The sequence below is a fragment of the Micrasema longulum genome, unplaced genomic scaffold (assembly GCF_059751315.1).
Source record: "Micrasema longulum isolate JH-2025_06_02 unplaced genomic scaffold, ASM5975131v1 h1tg002143l, whole genome shotgun sequence".
NCBI lineage: Eukaryota > Metazoa > Arthropoda > Insecta > Trichoptera > Brachycentridae > Micrasema > Micrasema longulum.
In genome coordinates, this window is record NW_028279308.1 from 275,502 (window position 1) to 288,739 (window position 13,238).

General features: G+C 35.0%; 1 long non-coding RNA gene across 1 annotated transcript; it reads right to left on the reverse strand.

Annotated features, from left to right (window-relative positions):
• Positions 1-8,462: 8,462 nt before the first annotated feature.
• On the reverse strand, positions 8,463-12,850 carry LOC148272956 (uncharacterized). Its single transcript, XR_015824719.1, has 2 exons — positions 12,692-12,850; positions 8,463-11,244 (listed from the first exon to the last, which is right to left on the reverse strand). It is a non-coding gene; the product is annotated as an uncharacterized LOC148272956 (long non-coding RNA).
• Positions 12,851-13,238: the final 388 nt, after the last annotated feature.

Sequence of the window (13,238 nt, forward strand, 5' to 3'; positions counted from 1 at the left end):
CACATGAGTTTTATTCTAAAACCAACTTCAAAACCAAGGTTTTACGTCCGGCCTGCCAAGAATCGATACCAGGACCTCAAGAAGGTAAAGACGATTTAAAACGAAATAGACTTATTTCTACACGATTTCCTTTATCAGGATTTTTACCTGAGAGTAGCAATGAAGACAAAAACGCTCGTCCAGAATTCCAGAACTGCCTTTACTTTATCTACCCGGGCACAAAATATGTGTAATAGTTTTTAATATATTATTATCAGCTGGTATTTTAAACTGAAATGATTTTAAGTCATTTTGTTTGGTTATTTTTAATGAATAATTAAATCGCCGGTATAAATTAGCAACAAAGACACTATTCTTTAAATTCGTATTCTTTAAAATGGGCGTCAGTGGTATTTAAGCTCCTGACGTCCCTGCGACCTGTGAAGATTTACTGTGACGGGATCTGACACTGTTAAATAACATTATTTTTAACTTTTCTGTGATTCGTTGTAAGAAAGCGCTCCTCATTGGTTGTGAAATGGCAAAATTGAGATCCGAATGATAATCAGTATATTTTTATTTCACAAATCATTCGTTAACTCAGGCAAACTTTCATCGTGAACAATAGTTTTTATCAAGTATTATAGCTAACTGCATAAAGGATGAATTGATCAATAGCCAAAAAATGTTATCATGTTACATCGATTTTATAAATAAAACGTATACATTTATATTTTTTAATAAAAATTCAAACAGAGATGTGTGAAACAATTGATAACAATAGAAATTGGGGGTAATTTTTTGTACTTGAAATATGCTACAAATAATTCGCAAACCGACAATAATAGTGACACAACTAAAAAAAAACTTATTTTTACAAAAGTGCAGTTTTTCACACACTTGCGCTATCAGTAAGAGTCACAAAGTTTACTCAAAAAATGTTTGAAAAATGACAGAAAGGCTGGATTTCACTCCCTAAAAAGTTATAAGGATCCAAGTATATTGCTACAGAGAGGGAATACATTTTTGAGAAAGGAATATGAAGGTCTAGGCATTTACAGGGTTTATGACCTATCGCTGGCTAGTTTGTGTGGCCACTTTACACGCTGTGTAACATTCATAATTCTGCCTATGTTTAAACATCAACATTTCCTTAACTCTTCTATCTGTTGACTTTTGTAAAGTAAAAGAGCTGAAACCTTTATTAACGCGGGTGAGGTTCAAATGAATAGAGCCAAATGGCTAAATTATTTCACCGACTAGGCAACGCCTGAAAACACTTTTCAAATTGTTTACTTCTTTTAGCCCAAATCAGCCAATAACAGGTCATAAGCTCTGTAAAACCTAGACTTCTACTATTACATTCACAAAAATGTTATCCCTCTCTGTTGCAATAAATCTAGATAAAGTTAACAAACCTGCTCCACCTGGTTTGAAATGTTTTAAAAAATAACAATGGTATGCCTATTGATCATTGCGCCAATACATTTTCTGAAAGTTTAATAAAAAAATGTTATTATTACATTGGCATTTTTGCTTTCATAGTCACATAAATATTTTTAAAAATCTTGCCTTGAAATGGGCGGATAAGATGTACTCGTATATTTAGGAAATTTTTGCATCCTTTTCTCAAAACCTTCTATTTTGAATTTTTGTGCCATTATTATCGCTCAGGTGTGAAATGTTTTTAAAATATGTGCATTTGGCTTCACCACTTTTTTAAACACAAATATTTTTAAACTTAATATTTGTACCAGTAAACAACAAATTAACCGGCTGTAAAACAGACATGAAACAACAAATCTCCTAGTCCGACTTGTAGACTGAGAACTAGGAGGGCTGGCCCCGAGTAAATGGGACACACAGCCAGGAGGAAAAAGAAGGATATTTGTACCACTAACTTGTTAAATAATATTACTCAATATTTTCTTTGAAATAACCACTACATATGCTTCAATGTCCTATAACTTTCCCATTTGAGACATTGTTTCAATTTATGAAGGTACTGGATATTACACTTTATTTTAAAGAGTCATAGTCACATTTCTGGTCATGTGGTTACAAGAGGAGATCCCAGCAGAATGCTGGGATGAGGTTTTCTTTTAATTTAAATGATCTAATACCAAAAACACGTACGTCTTTCACTCAGAGAAATTTCTCTTTTGTGGCCCCAAGAGTGTTTAATGTCCTGAATTAACATATTGAATTCTCCGAAACAAAAGCCATTTTCAGGAGAAATGTACACATTTGGAATTTTCTAAAGCTAGGGTTTCCTAGGACAGCGGTGCCCGTATTTTAACGGCCGTAGTGAACGGTGATGCAGTGGACAGCCATCGTAAAAGTGATTAGAGAGTGGTTTCCTAGGAAAACGGTGTTAAATGGTGTTGATAACACCGTTTTCCTAGAAAACCACACTCTAGTCACCTCTACGACGGCTGTCCACTGCATCATCGTTCACTACGGCCGTTAAAATACGGGCACCGCTGTCCTAGGAAACCCTAGCTTAAGGAAAGAGACTATTGCAGGAGACTACTGCGAAATATTGCATAGATTTATATACAGTACTATTAAGCGTGTTGTCTAGATGTTGTAAAAGTAATATTTTTTATTTGTAGTATTCTTCAATAATATGCAAGCTTCCACTTTCTATTTTGTTGTATCTGTGGCGGGTCGACAACGACGGCACGAGCCGAACATTGCCGAACGCCGACGTAGAGCGTACGAACGGGCCAAACCGGCTTCGAGAAAACTACCGGATTCCGACCTCACCGCACGCGTCTTCGAGGCACAAAATTACCGCCAATTTAGATTTACCAACTTCATTTTATTTTGCCTAATATAGTAATTAGAATCCTTCTTTCAATGTGTTAGCTTCAGTAGTTTAGTTTCGTGAATAAATCTTTGTGTAAAACGTAAGTACCCTGTTTTACTTGCTCTCATTCTGTGCACCCACATAACTTTGTACATCACAAAATTAGGCCACCAACTAGGTGCCTGAATTTTTTTTTAAAAAACGAATATTTTTAAACTGTAAACAATGGCTAACAAGGACAACACTGACTTGACAAATATCAACACAGCAAACAACATGTTCCACACGGATAGGATTAGCGTTAAACTACCACAGCTATGGGTGAACAACATCGAACTTTGGTTTAAACAGATAGAAGCACAATTCGAGTTGGCAAACATAGTTTCAGAAGACGCACGTTATAGTCACTTAGTGTCAAAACTTGAACAAGCGCACATAGAACAAGTTTCAGATATTTTACTCATGGAACCGAACCGAGCAAAATATACGAGGCTGAAGGAAGCTATAATCCAACGCATGGGCTGTCCACAGGACAGAAGGAGAGAAAAACTGTTTTCTTCCTTACAGCTTGGGGATCGAAACCCATCCAGCCTACTTAGAGAGATGCGGACGCTAGCAATAGGTTTACAAATAGACGAAACGACGTTGCAATACTTGTGGATACAACAACTGCCCAAGACGATCCAAGCGCATTTAGCCATAAGCGAAGATGACTGGGATAGGCAAGCGACGATAGCAGATCGCCTAATACAGGTGTACACACAGGATAATGTAGCGGTAGTAGGTACCAACAATAAAAATAACATTTGTAGTTTAGAACAGTCCGTACAAGCTCTAACCCATAAGGTAGAGAGTTTATTTCACACAATCAACAAACAGCATAGTCACAACAACAATAACAATAGATTCAAACACACAACAAGTAACAGCAGTAACAATTTCAATAACAACAAATACAACAACAATTTCAACAAAACAAGCTATAGGGCCAACGGAAATAACAAGAAAACTATTCTTTGTTACTTCCACACAAAATTTGGCGATCAAGCTAAGAAATGCGTCACACCATGTGAATTTAAACCGCATCTAGCTTCAAAAAACTAGATGGTCGAATCATAGCGGAGGCGGCTGATTCAACCAACACAACACGTCTCTTTGTTAAAGATCGTGATACCGGTGTGTCATACCTCGTTGACTCCGGATCGGAAATATCATTAATTCCTAGATCTTTACACAAACGCCATGGAGAAAAGTCTAAGCTAATTCTCTATGCAGCGAACGGGACTACGATCCAGAATTTCGGAGTTACCACGGTAACACTGAATCTGGGATGTAAACAAATGTTTACATGGAAGTTTATAATAGCGGATACGACACGCCCTATTATAGGAGCAGATTTTCTCCACAACTTCCACCTGTTAGTAGATGTTAGGAACAAACGGTTAGTAGACAATACAAACGGCAAGATAGTCAGAGCATTTGACATCTCCACAAACAACAACATAACATGTTCCATATCATTAACAGACAAAACCAACATTTACCACTCACTCATATTGAAGTATCCACAACTAGTAGATATCAATAAACCATACGCAGGGCTGGATAAACACAACACAATCCACCATATAGATACCCGTGGCAAACCCGTTATGTGTAAGACTCGTCGGCTGTCCCCAGAACTACTGAGGCAGGCGAAGCAAGAGTTCGATCACATGGTGGCTCAAGGTATTTGTAGACCCTCCAAGAGTGAGTGGGCCTCTCCATTGCATATGGTGAAGAAGAGCGATGGTACTTATCGCCCTTGTGGCGATTACCGTAGCTTAAACGCACAGACGGTACCTGATCGTTATTCCTTGCCACATATCCACGATATATGCAATGACTTATTTAACTGTAAAATTTTTTCCAAAATTGACTTACAACGAGCATATCACCAAATTCCAATTAATGAAACTGACATTAAAAAGACAGCTATAACCACACCATTCGGGTTATTTGAATTTGTAAGAATGCCATTCGGACTATCATGCGCTGCACAAACATTCCAACGTCACATCAACGAAGTCACAAGAGGTCTAGAAGGAGTACACGCATATATCGACGATATATTGATCGCTTCACCAGACGAAGAAACACATGTGGAACACTTAAAAGCTTTGTTCCAGCGACTTCAAGATCATGGAATGGTGGTAAACCCATCTAAATGCGAGTTTGCCAAGAAAACACTGTTATTTCTTGGTTATGAAATTTCGGCTGAAGGCATCGGACCCTCGCCAACAAAAGTGGAAGCCATCACGAACCTCAACAAGCCAGAAACCATTAAGCAGTTGAGAAGATTCTTGGCCATGGGAAACTTCTACCGAAGATTCATACCACGAGCAGCACACAAATTGATACGACTACACGATTACCTCAAGGGAGCAAAAAAGAATGACAACAGAAAAGTAGAGTGGAACGAAGTCACTACACACGATTTCGAAGAGGTCAAGAACTCGCTGATCAACGCCACTAAGCTTAGCTACCCAGAGGAAAGCAGCAAGATGTCAGTGTGGACAGACGCCTCAGATTACGCAATCGGAGGCGTGCTACAACAAACCACAGACGGCATCAACTACAAACCGATAAGTTTCTTCTCAAAAAAGTTGAACAAGGCTCAGTGTTCATATAGTACGTACGACAGGGAACTACTAGCCATTTTTGAGACTGTAAGGTACTTTCAACATTATCTGGAGGGCAGAGAATTCTGTATATACACGGACCATAAACCACTACAATTCGTGTTTAGAAGGAAAAGTCACGACAAAGAAAGCCCCAGACAACTCAGATATCTAGACTACATCTCACAGTTCAGCACGGACATCAAATACATAAAAGGAGAAGACAACGTCGTCGCCGATACCTTATCAAGAATCGACATGATCGAACAAGAGGCAAACATATCGTTCGAAAAGATCCATAAAGAACAAAGGCAGGACAACGAACTACTCGCACTCTTGGACGACAAGAACACTGCTCTGAACCTGATCAAAACCAATATGCAGGGACAAGAAATCGTCTTCGATCTCAACAAAGGCAACATGCGACCGTACATCCCAAAAACGCTACAGAGATCTTTCTTCAACCAAGTGCATAACCTCAACCATGCAGGAGCCGACGCCACGACCAAGACCATCAGTCAAAGAGGCGTCTGGAAAAATATGAAAGCAGACTGCGCAGCTTGGACGAAGGCCTGCATACCCTGTCAGAAGAGCAAAGTCAACAAACACACGAGGACACCGATCATCAAGATCGACATGCCGAGACAGAAATTCTGCGTGGTCCATGTCGACCTCATCGGACCTTTTCCACCATCAGAGGGACTGAGGTACTGCCTCACATGTATCGACCGATACACTCGATGGGCGGAAGTAATCCCTATCGCAGATATCCAGACCCACACAATCATCAGAGCCATCTGGGACAACTGGATTGCGAGATACGGCGTACCGGAGAAAATTATAACTGATCAGGGTAGGCAATTCATGTCTACGGACTTTAACTTGTTTTGTTCCAGATCAGGCATAGCACACTCCAACACGACGCCTTACCATCCACAAAGTAATGGCATGATCGAGCGATTTCATAGAACGCTGAAGACGGCCATTAAAGCTCACCACCCTGTTCCGTGGACAAAATCGATCAGCACCATACTACTCGGACTGAGGGCCACACTGCGCACGAATGCAGAGCACTCAGTAGCAGAGATGCTGTATGGGTGCAAACTAAAGTTACCAGCAGACATCCTGGAGCAGACGAACGACTACATTGACCCGGACTCCTACACTAGGCAACTGGTAAATTTCATGCAAAACGTCAAACCAAGGCCAGTCGAGCACCACAATAAAGGTAACGTTTTCATCCACCCGGAACTAAAGAGAGCCACACACTTGTTTCTGAGGGACGACAGAGTGTACAAACCCCTGATGCCGAACTACAAGGGGCCCTACAAGGTCATCACCAGGGCGGAAAAGACGGTAACACTGGACGTGGATGGCGAACATAAAAAGGTTTCGCTGGACAGGTGCAAGCCGGCGTTCCAGACAGCGGAAGAACGAGCCAGTCCAGCAGAAACGGAAACACCAACAGAACAACCGGCATACACAACGCGTAGCGGCAGGAGGGTGATACAGCGTCAGTTTTGAAAAACAGATTTCAAAACTTGGAAGGGGGCTGTGTGGCGGGTCGACAACGACGGCACGAGCCGAACATTGCCGAACGCCGACGTAGAGCGTACGAACGGGCCAAACCGGCTTCGAGAAAACTACCGGATTCCGACCTCACCGCACGCGTCTTCGAGGCACAAAATTACCGCCAATTTAGATTTACCAACTTCATTTTATTTTGCCTAATATAGTAATTAGAATCCTTCTTTCAATGTGTTAGCTTCAGTAGTTTAGTTTCGTGAATAAATCTTTGTGTAAAACGTAAGTACCCTGTTTTACTTGCTCTCATTCTGTGCACCCACATAACTTTGTACATCACAAAATTAGGCCACCAACTAGGTGCCTACATAAAGGTGGTAACAACTCGACTAAATATCCTTACTCAACACAGGGCGCTTGGTCTCATAGAGGAATACGTTTTTTTTGTGTTTTGTATCTTTATATGAATAAATATATTTAATCTGCTGACCGGTTTCAAAACATGACTGTTTCTTTGTCAAGTCTTAAAATTAACGAAAACGAAATATTTTAATTATTGCAAATAACGAGTACATTAGCAGATTTCAATTTTCAATTTATTTATTTTATAAACGTTTATGTACATTACAAAATATTTCAACGCATACATAAAACGAAAAATTTAATACTAAAATTTGTATTTATAAAAATGGTAAAATAAAAATACCCAGCAATCATAGAGAAAAAATGCTTTCCTCTCTGAACTTTTTTTCACTAATATGAAAGATGTCAATATCCGAAGAGATACGGTTGAGTAAAGACATTGCTCTTCCTACTGGCATTACCATCGGCAGGTTGGTTCTGCAAGCAGGAAGATAAAACAGCTTAAGCTGTCTATGTCTCAGGTAGTCATTAGGAACATAAAGAAAAATACTCTCCGTTACACCTATGTTGATCGTAATACCACGGATCAATCGGAAAAAATACATAAGCAAGTATGCATTTCTTCTTTTCTCCAAACTGTTGTAGCCAAGCATTCCCAGTATGAAGTCAAACGGGTACAACCACGGATAATATCCGTACTCCCTTAAGTAAAGATACCTCAGAAATTTCTTCTGAACCATCTCCAGCATTAAAAAGTACTTCAATTCGTGGGGTGCCCAGATCAGAGAACCACACTCAAGTCTGCTTCGCACCAATGAATTATGTTTAAAGAAGCCTTAGAACACGAGTATTCAATAACACCTAATAATGCATTTATACTTGTTATTTGTCACTGTAAAAATATTTAGGGTAAGTTTATTTTAAACCTTGACAAAACAACCGTCATGTTTTGAAACCAGCCGGCAGATTATATATATTTAGTGATTTTACGCAAAGAAAATATTTCGATACTATTATTAAACAAATATAAGTGTACATGTTTTTCAATATTCTTGTAAATATTTTTAATTATTATTTGTAGGTGATTTCTTATGAAACGTGTATTTTATGTTTACAATAAAAGGTTTTGTATTTTTGTATTTATTTATTTTTCTTAAATGGCATCCTAAAATCAATACAAAACAAGATATTTGAAATAAAATTAGATATAAAGATAATTAATCTTAACCAAAAAATAAAAAATACGATATAATATTAAATATTACATACATGGTTTATTATTCGCACTTTCCGAAGACACGAAACGTACCTAAATTATTTCGTTTACTGACAAAATAATAGCTGCACCGAAAAACGGTAAGTTAAAAAACGTTTCAAAAAAACACAGCTGTTACTGTCACCTCTTTTAAATAACCGAATCGCCCATTTCTAGTACCTACATAGTTTTCAAACTTATAATTTTTAATACCTTTACAATAATTTTTATGTTTCAGAGGGGGGTTTTATTAATTCATTGGAAATATTAAATGACATTAGCATATATTTTTTCAATCTGCTAAAAAAATAAGAAAGCATCTTGTTCATTGTTATTATTGTTTTATGTTTCTGTTTTAAAAAAAATCACAAGTTCTACAAGCATTCAAAAATGTCAATGAGAATCAATTAAACTCAGTAAATTATCACTTATGTATATAAATAATCACATAACTTTACCTTATTTTTGGTTAGATTCATATATCTAATATTACAGTTAGGAAGGGTTTTGATTTCATATACAATTTCATACACACGTTTAATCGGGGCTATGTAATATACTCAAACTAAAGACCTTGTTTCAAAAACAGTTTAATATACACATTTCTTATTACAGTTTGATACTGTATATTGTTAAAATCACTCTTGTGATTGTAAAAAAAATTACCTAACATATATATCTTTATATAAAAAAAATATATCGAAATAGTATGCAATACCAAAAAATATTATTTCATATTACCTTAACAATATTTAGAACATTTCATTTATTTAAAGATAAGTAATGTTTATTAGGTTTCTTTTTAGTAGGTTTGCCTACCTTTTTTATGTTGTGAAATTTTAAGAACAGTTTTTTTTTCAATAACAATTTAACAACGGTTTTCTAGAAAACTTTTATCGAACTTAGGTTAATTTTTATTAAAACTCTCTCCTTACAAACTATTCCGTATAAACAATGAAAAAAACGTAATTATAATAAAAGAAAATCATAGATACCTGCCCCTTTAAAGCATTGTATTTTAACACTTTTATTAATAATTTATATAACTCATATTTAATCTATGAAAAACAATGGGAAAAAAACGTTTTTTTTGTGGTTTTTAGTGTCAACTAAATAAACATAGTATAAATGGTTCTAATGTAAATATTTTACATGTGTTTCATGCCTTAAACATATTTAAAAGAAATATATAAATGATATAACATAATCTCTGGATGAACCATTGAATTTACTTTAAAAAATGACATGAAAAAACACTACGTTAAAAAATCAAAGAAATTTAACTTTTTCAATTCCTCGAATTAAGAAACACGTATTTTATCAAAAAAAAATATATGAACTCTAAGACAATAAGTCTTAAGGTCAAACCAAAAATTTGTACATTTGCTGTTTTTAAAACAAAGTCTTTAAGATTTGCAATAATCTATTATTTAAAATTATGAATATTTATTTAAAGTAAAAGCAGATGTCTTATCCTAATAATTAGGAAATACCGGTTCGAAGCAGTATTACCTAATTTGTACAATAAGATAAACTTTTTTAAAACTAAGCTAAAGAGCTCATAATAATAATATGAGAATACGTCATATTTATCATCATTATTTATTATCATTACATAAACAAATACTTTTTTTTCCAAAATTTCATTGTACATATCACAGTAAGTATGGTCCATTACTTTTTATTGTACTTTTGACTTGTAATGATCAATCTCGATTGAAAAACAACTGATTTTTATTTGTGGTTGGTATTAGAGATTATTTCAATTTAATAAATAATAAAAAATATTTTTTCATGTACCTACATATTCTTATAAAATACATTAGTAACTAAATAAGGAGATACTAATATAAATAAACTTAATGTTTTGAATTGGGCTTATTAAAATAATGAAAACACACCCTTTTATTTTGGAAGACGTATTAATATTTGAAAAAACAGTAAATTTTAAAATGGATTAGCACGAACTTAGAAAAGTTTGTTTAATTATGTGTAAGTTTTTTTTTTGTGTAACATTTACGAAATTAAAAACTACGTTTAGAAATATGACAAACCTGCAAAAAATATTTTGTATTTACTACTTACGATTAGTAAAATATTTGTAAAATCGTGATTTCAAATAAATAAAATAATCGTTTTCGCGAATTTTTATAGTCAAAACAGTAAAACAACATAAATAAACTTTATTTTGTTATACGAAATGCGTTCATAATTGCAATGAGAATAAAAAGAATGTTTTTTAAAAAAAATAATACTTTCAAAATTATTTATTTGAAAAACAACAGAAAATAAAATCTATGTTATTCCTTGTATAATCAAATAATAATTTTGCGTCGTTCGATTATCAAATAGCTTTGAAAAGATATAATAATAACTTATAATTCTAATATGAAACATAACTTTATCGATAAGAAGCCAATTATCAATATTTATATAATAAATAAAAATATATTACCATGTTTTATAGGTACCTACTATTATTTTGTAAGAAAGAAACGACCTAACTGTTTTTTCATTAGAAGTCCATAATTTGGTTTATTTTTAATAAAAATATGCCTTGTAAAACATATGTAGTCATCGTGAAAAGAATTTCAAGAGTTTTGTTTGGTCCGACTTTGCCAGTAAGGAGATCTTCAGCTGCAACCAAATGACTAAAACAAAAGGCAACAAATCATTAACATAAGAGAGAGATGTAGAAAAAATTACGTAAACATATTTATAAATAATATTACATTTAATTGTCAGATATTCATAATTTATATTATGTACCCTTCATAGTCAGGGATAAGGCTCTTATATTGCTTCAGAATTTCTTATCTTTGAGGTCGCAATACACAGTCATTCGTACATCACAGGGAAAAACACAAAGTACGAAGTCACCTATTGCTTCTGGAGTTCCACAAAGCAGCGTCCTGGGACCGATCCTGTTTTTGGTCTAAATAAACTCCCTATGTGAATTGAGTAATGGCGGAAGGGCAATTTCGTTTGCCGACGACACGGTTTTGTTATTTTAGGCTGGTGACTGGTGACTGGAAAAGTGTTTTTCAAAAAGTAAACTATTGTACAAACATTATTAAAAAATACTTAGATGATAATCTTTCCATTTTGAATATCGATGAAACTAAATACCTAACGTTTTGCATAAACAATAGTACAATATCAAGTAGTGCGCTTAACCTGGGATTTTACTCTGATAATTAATGCGAACTTTTGAAAAGGGTAGATTCTCTAAAATATCTTGGTAGTATGGTTGATTTGAATCTACAGTGGGAGGCTCAGGTCAAGTCACTGACTTCTAAGTTAAGAAAGCTGTGCCATATTTTCTGGTCTTTTAGAAAAATTCTGGATATTGGCACTCTCAGAAGTGTGTACTTTGCTCCGCTTCAATACACTGTGACTTATGGAATAGCTGGCTGGGGAGGTTGCGCGGCATCCATTTTAAAGTCTCTAATAATTTCGCAGAAATCATTGTTTATAATCATATTCTGGCGTCCTCTACATATCCATCAGAACAGTTGTTCCAGTGCATTGGGGAACTGGACGTGAGGCAATTTTACCTATAAGAGGCACTGATACACTTCTGATCGAATAATAAGGAGAGCTTTCAGCAAAACGTTTGTACGAGGTTTTCCCAGGGGATGAATTATGTTATACTCAAAACCTGGGCGACTTTTGCTCAGAGATACCTCTCCTTCATTGCAACGAGAGTGTTTAATATTTTGAAAAAGCGTATTAAGCTATCAAGTACAAAATCTGTTCTCAAAAAAAAGTTTCAGGACTGGATCTTCCTTAGGGGGAGGGATTTGAATGAGAAACTCCTTGATGTTTTTTTAAATATTTGAGGTAGTTTATATCAATTTTTTTTCGTTCTGTTCAATGTATATGGTGATATTGATTATAAAAGTGTTGTACATATATTTTTCCTAACTCAACACAGGACCGTGGTTCCATGGAGTTAAGATTTGTGTCTCAATTAAATGTAAAATAAATATATTTTAAATTAAAAAAAAAAACATATTTTTAAATACTGAATTTATTTACTTTATATTTTTTTTTCGGGTAGAATTTATTTATTTGAAATAATATCTTATATTATACCTCGTTGAGATCACTCGGAGGATTTAGGCTTGTAGGTCTCAGCTAGTGGCTGTTTCTCCAGTCAGGAGGCGGGTTGGTAGGATTTGTACGTGCGAGACCCTCTTTTATGCCGCACAGTACAAAATAGCACCATGGAAGATATTAATCCAAACAGCTGTAAAGAAATTAAATGTAACGAAAAAAATAATAATGAAGATATACAGATTAATTAACGAAAAATTGGTAGACAAATATGTAAATATACATTGATGTTATCACAATAGAATAATGGTAAACGATTTTTAAAATAACTTTCTAAAAAAGGCATTTAAAGGATTTTAGAATTGCATTCTCCATAATGGTCAATATTTTGTCCTATCATAACATTCTACTTTTGCAGTATAACTGAATTTAGCAGCTCGTATGTGCTCATAATGTCTTGTTTCAATACGTCTTAGGTATAGCATACAATCGTTTTAATGCAGTATCTTACTGTAGCACAATCCATTCTTTCACTAAACGTATATCGTTTAAACATTGCTCATTGTTCTAGCCAACCATTGAATGA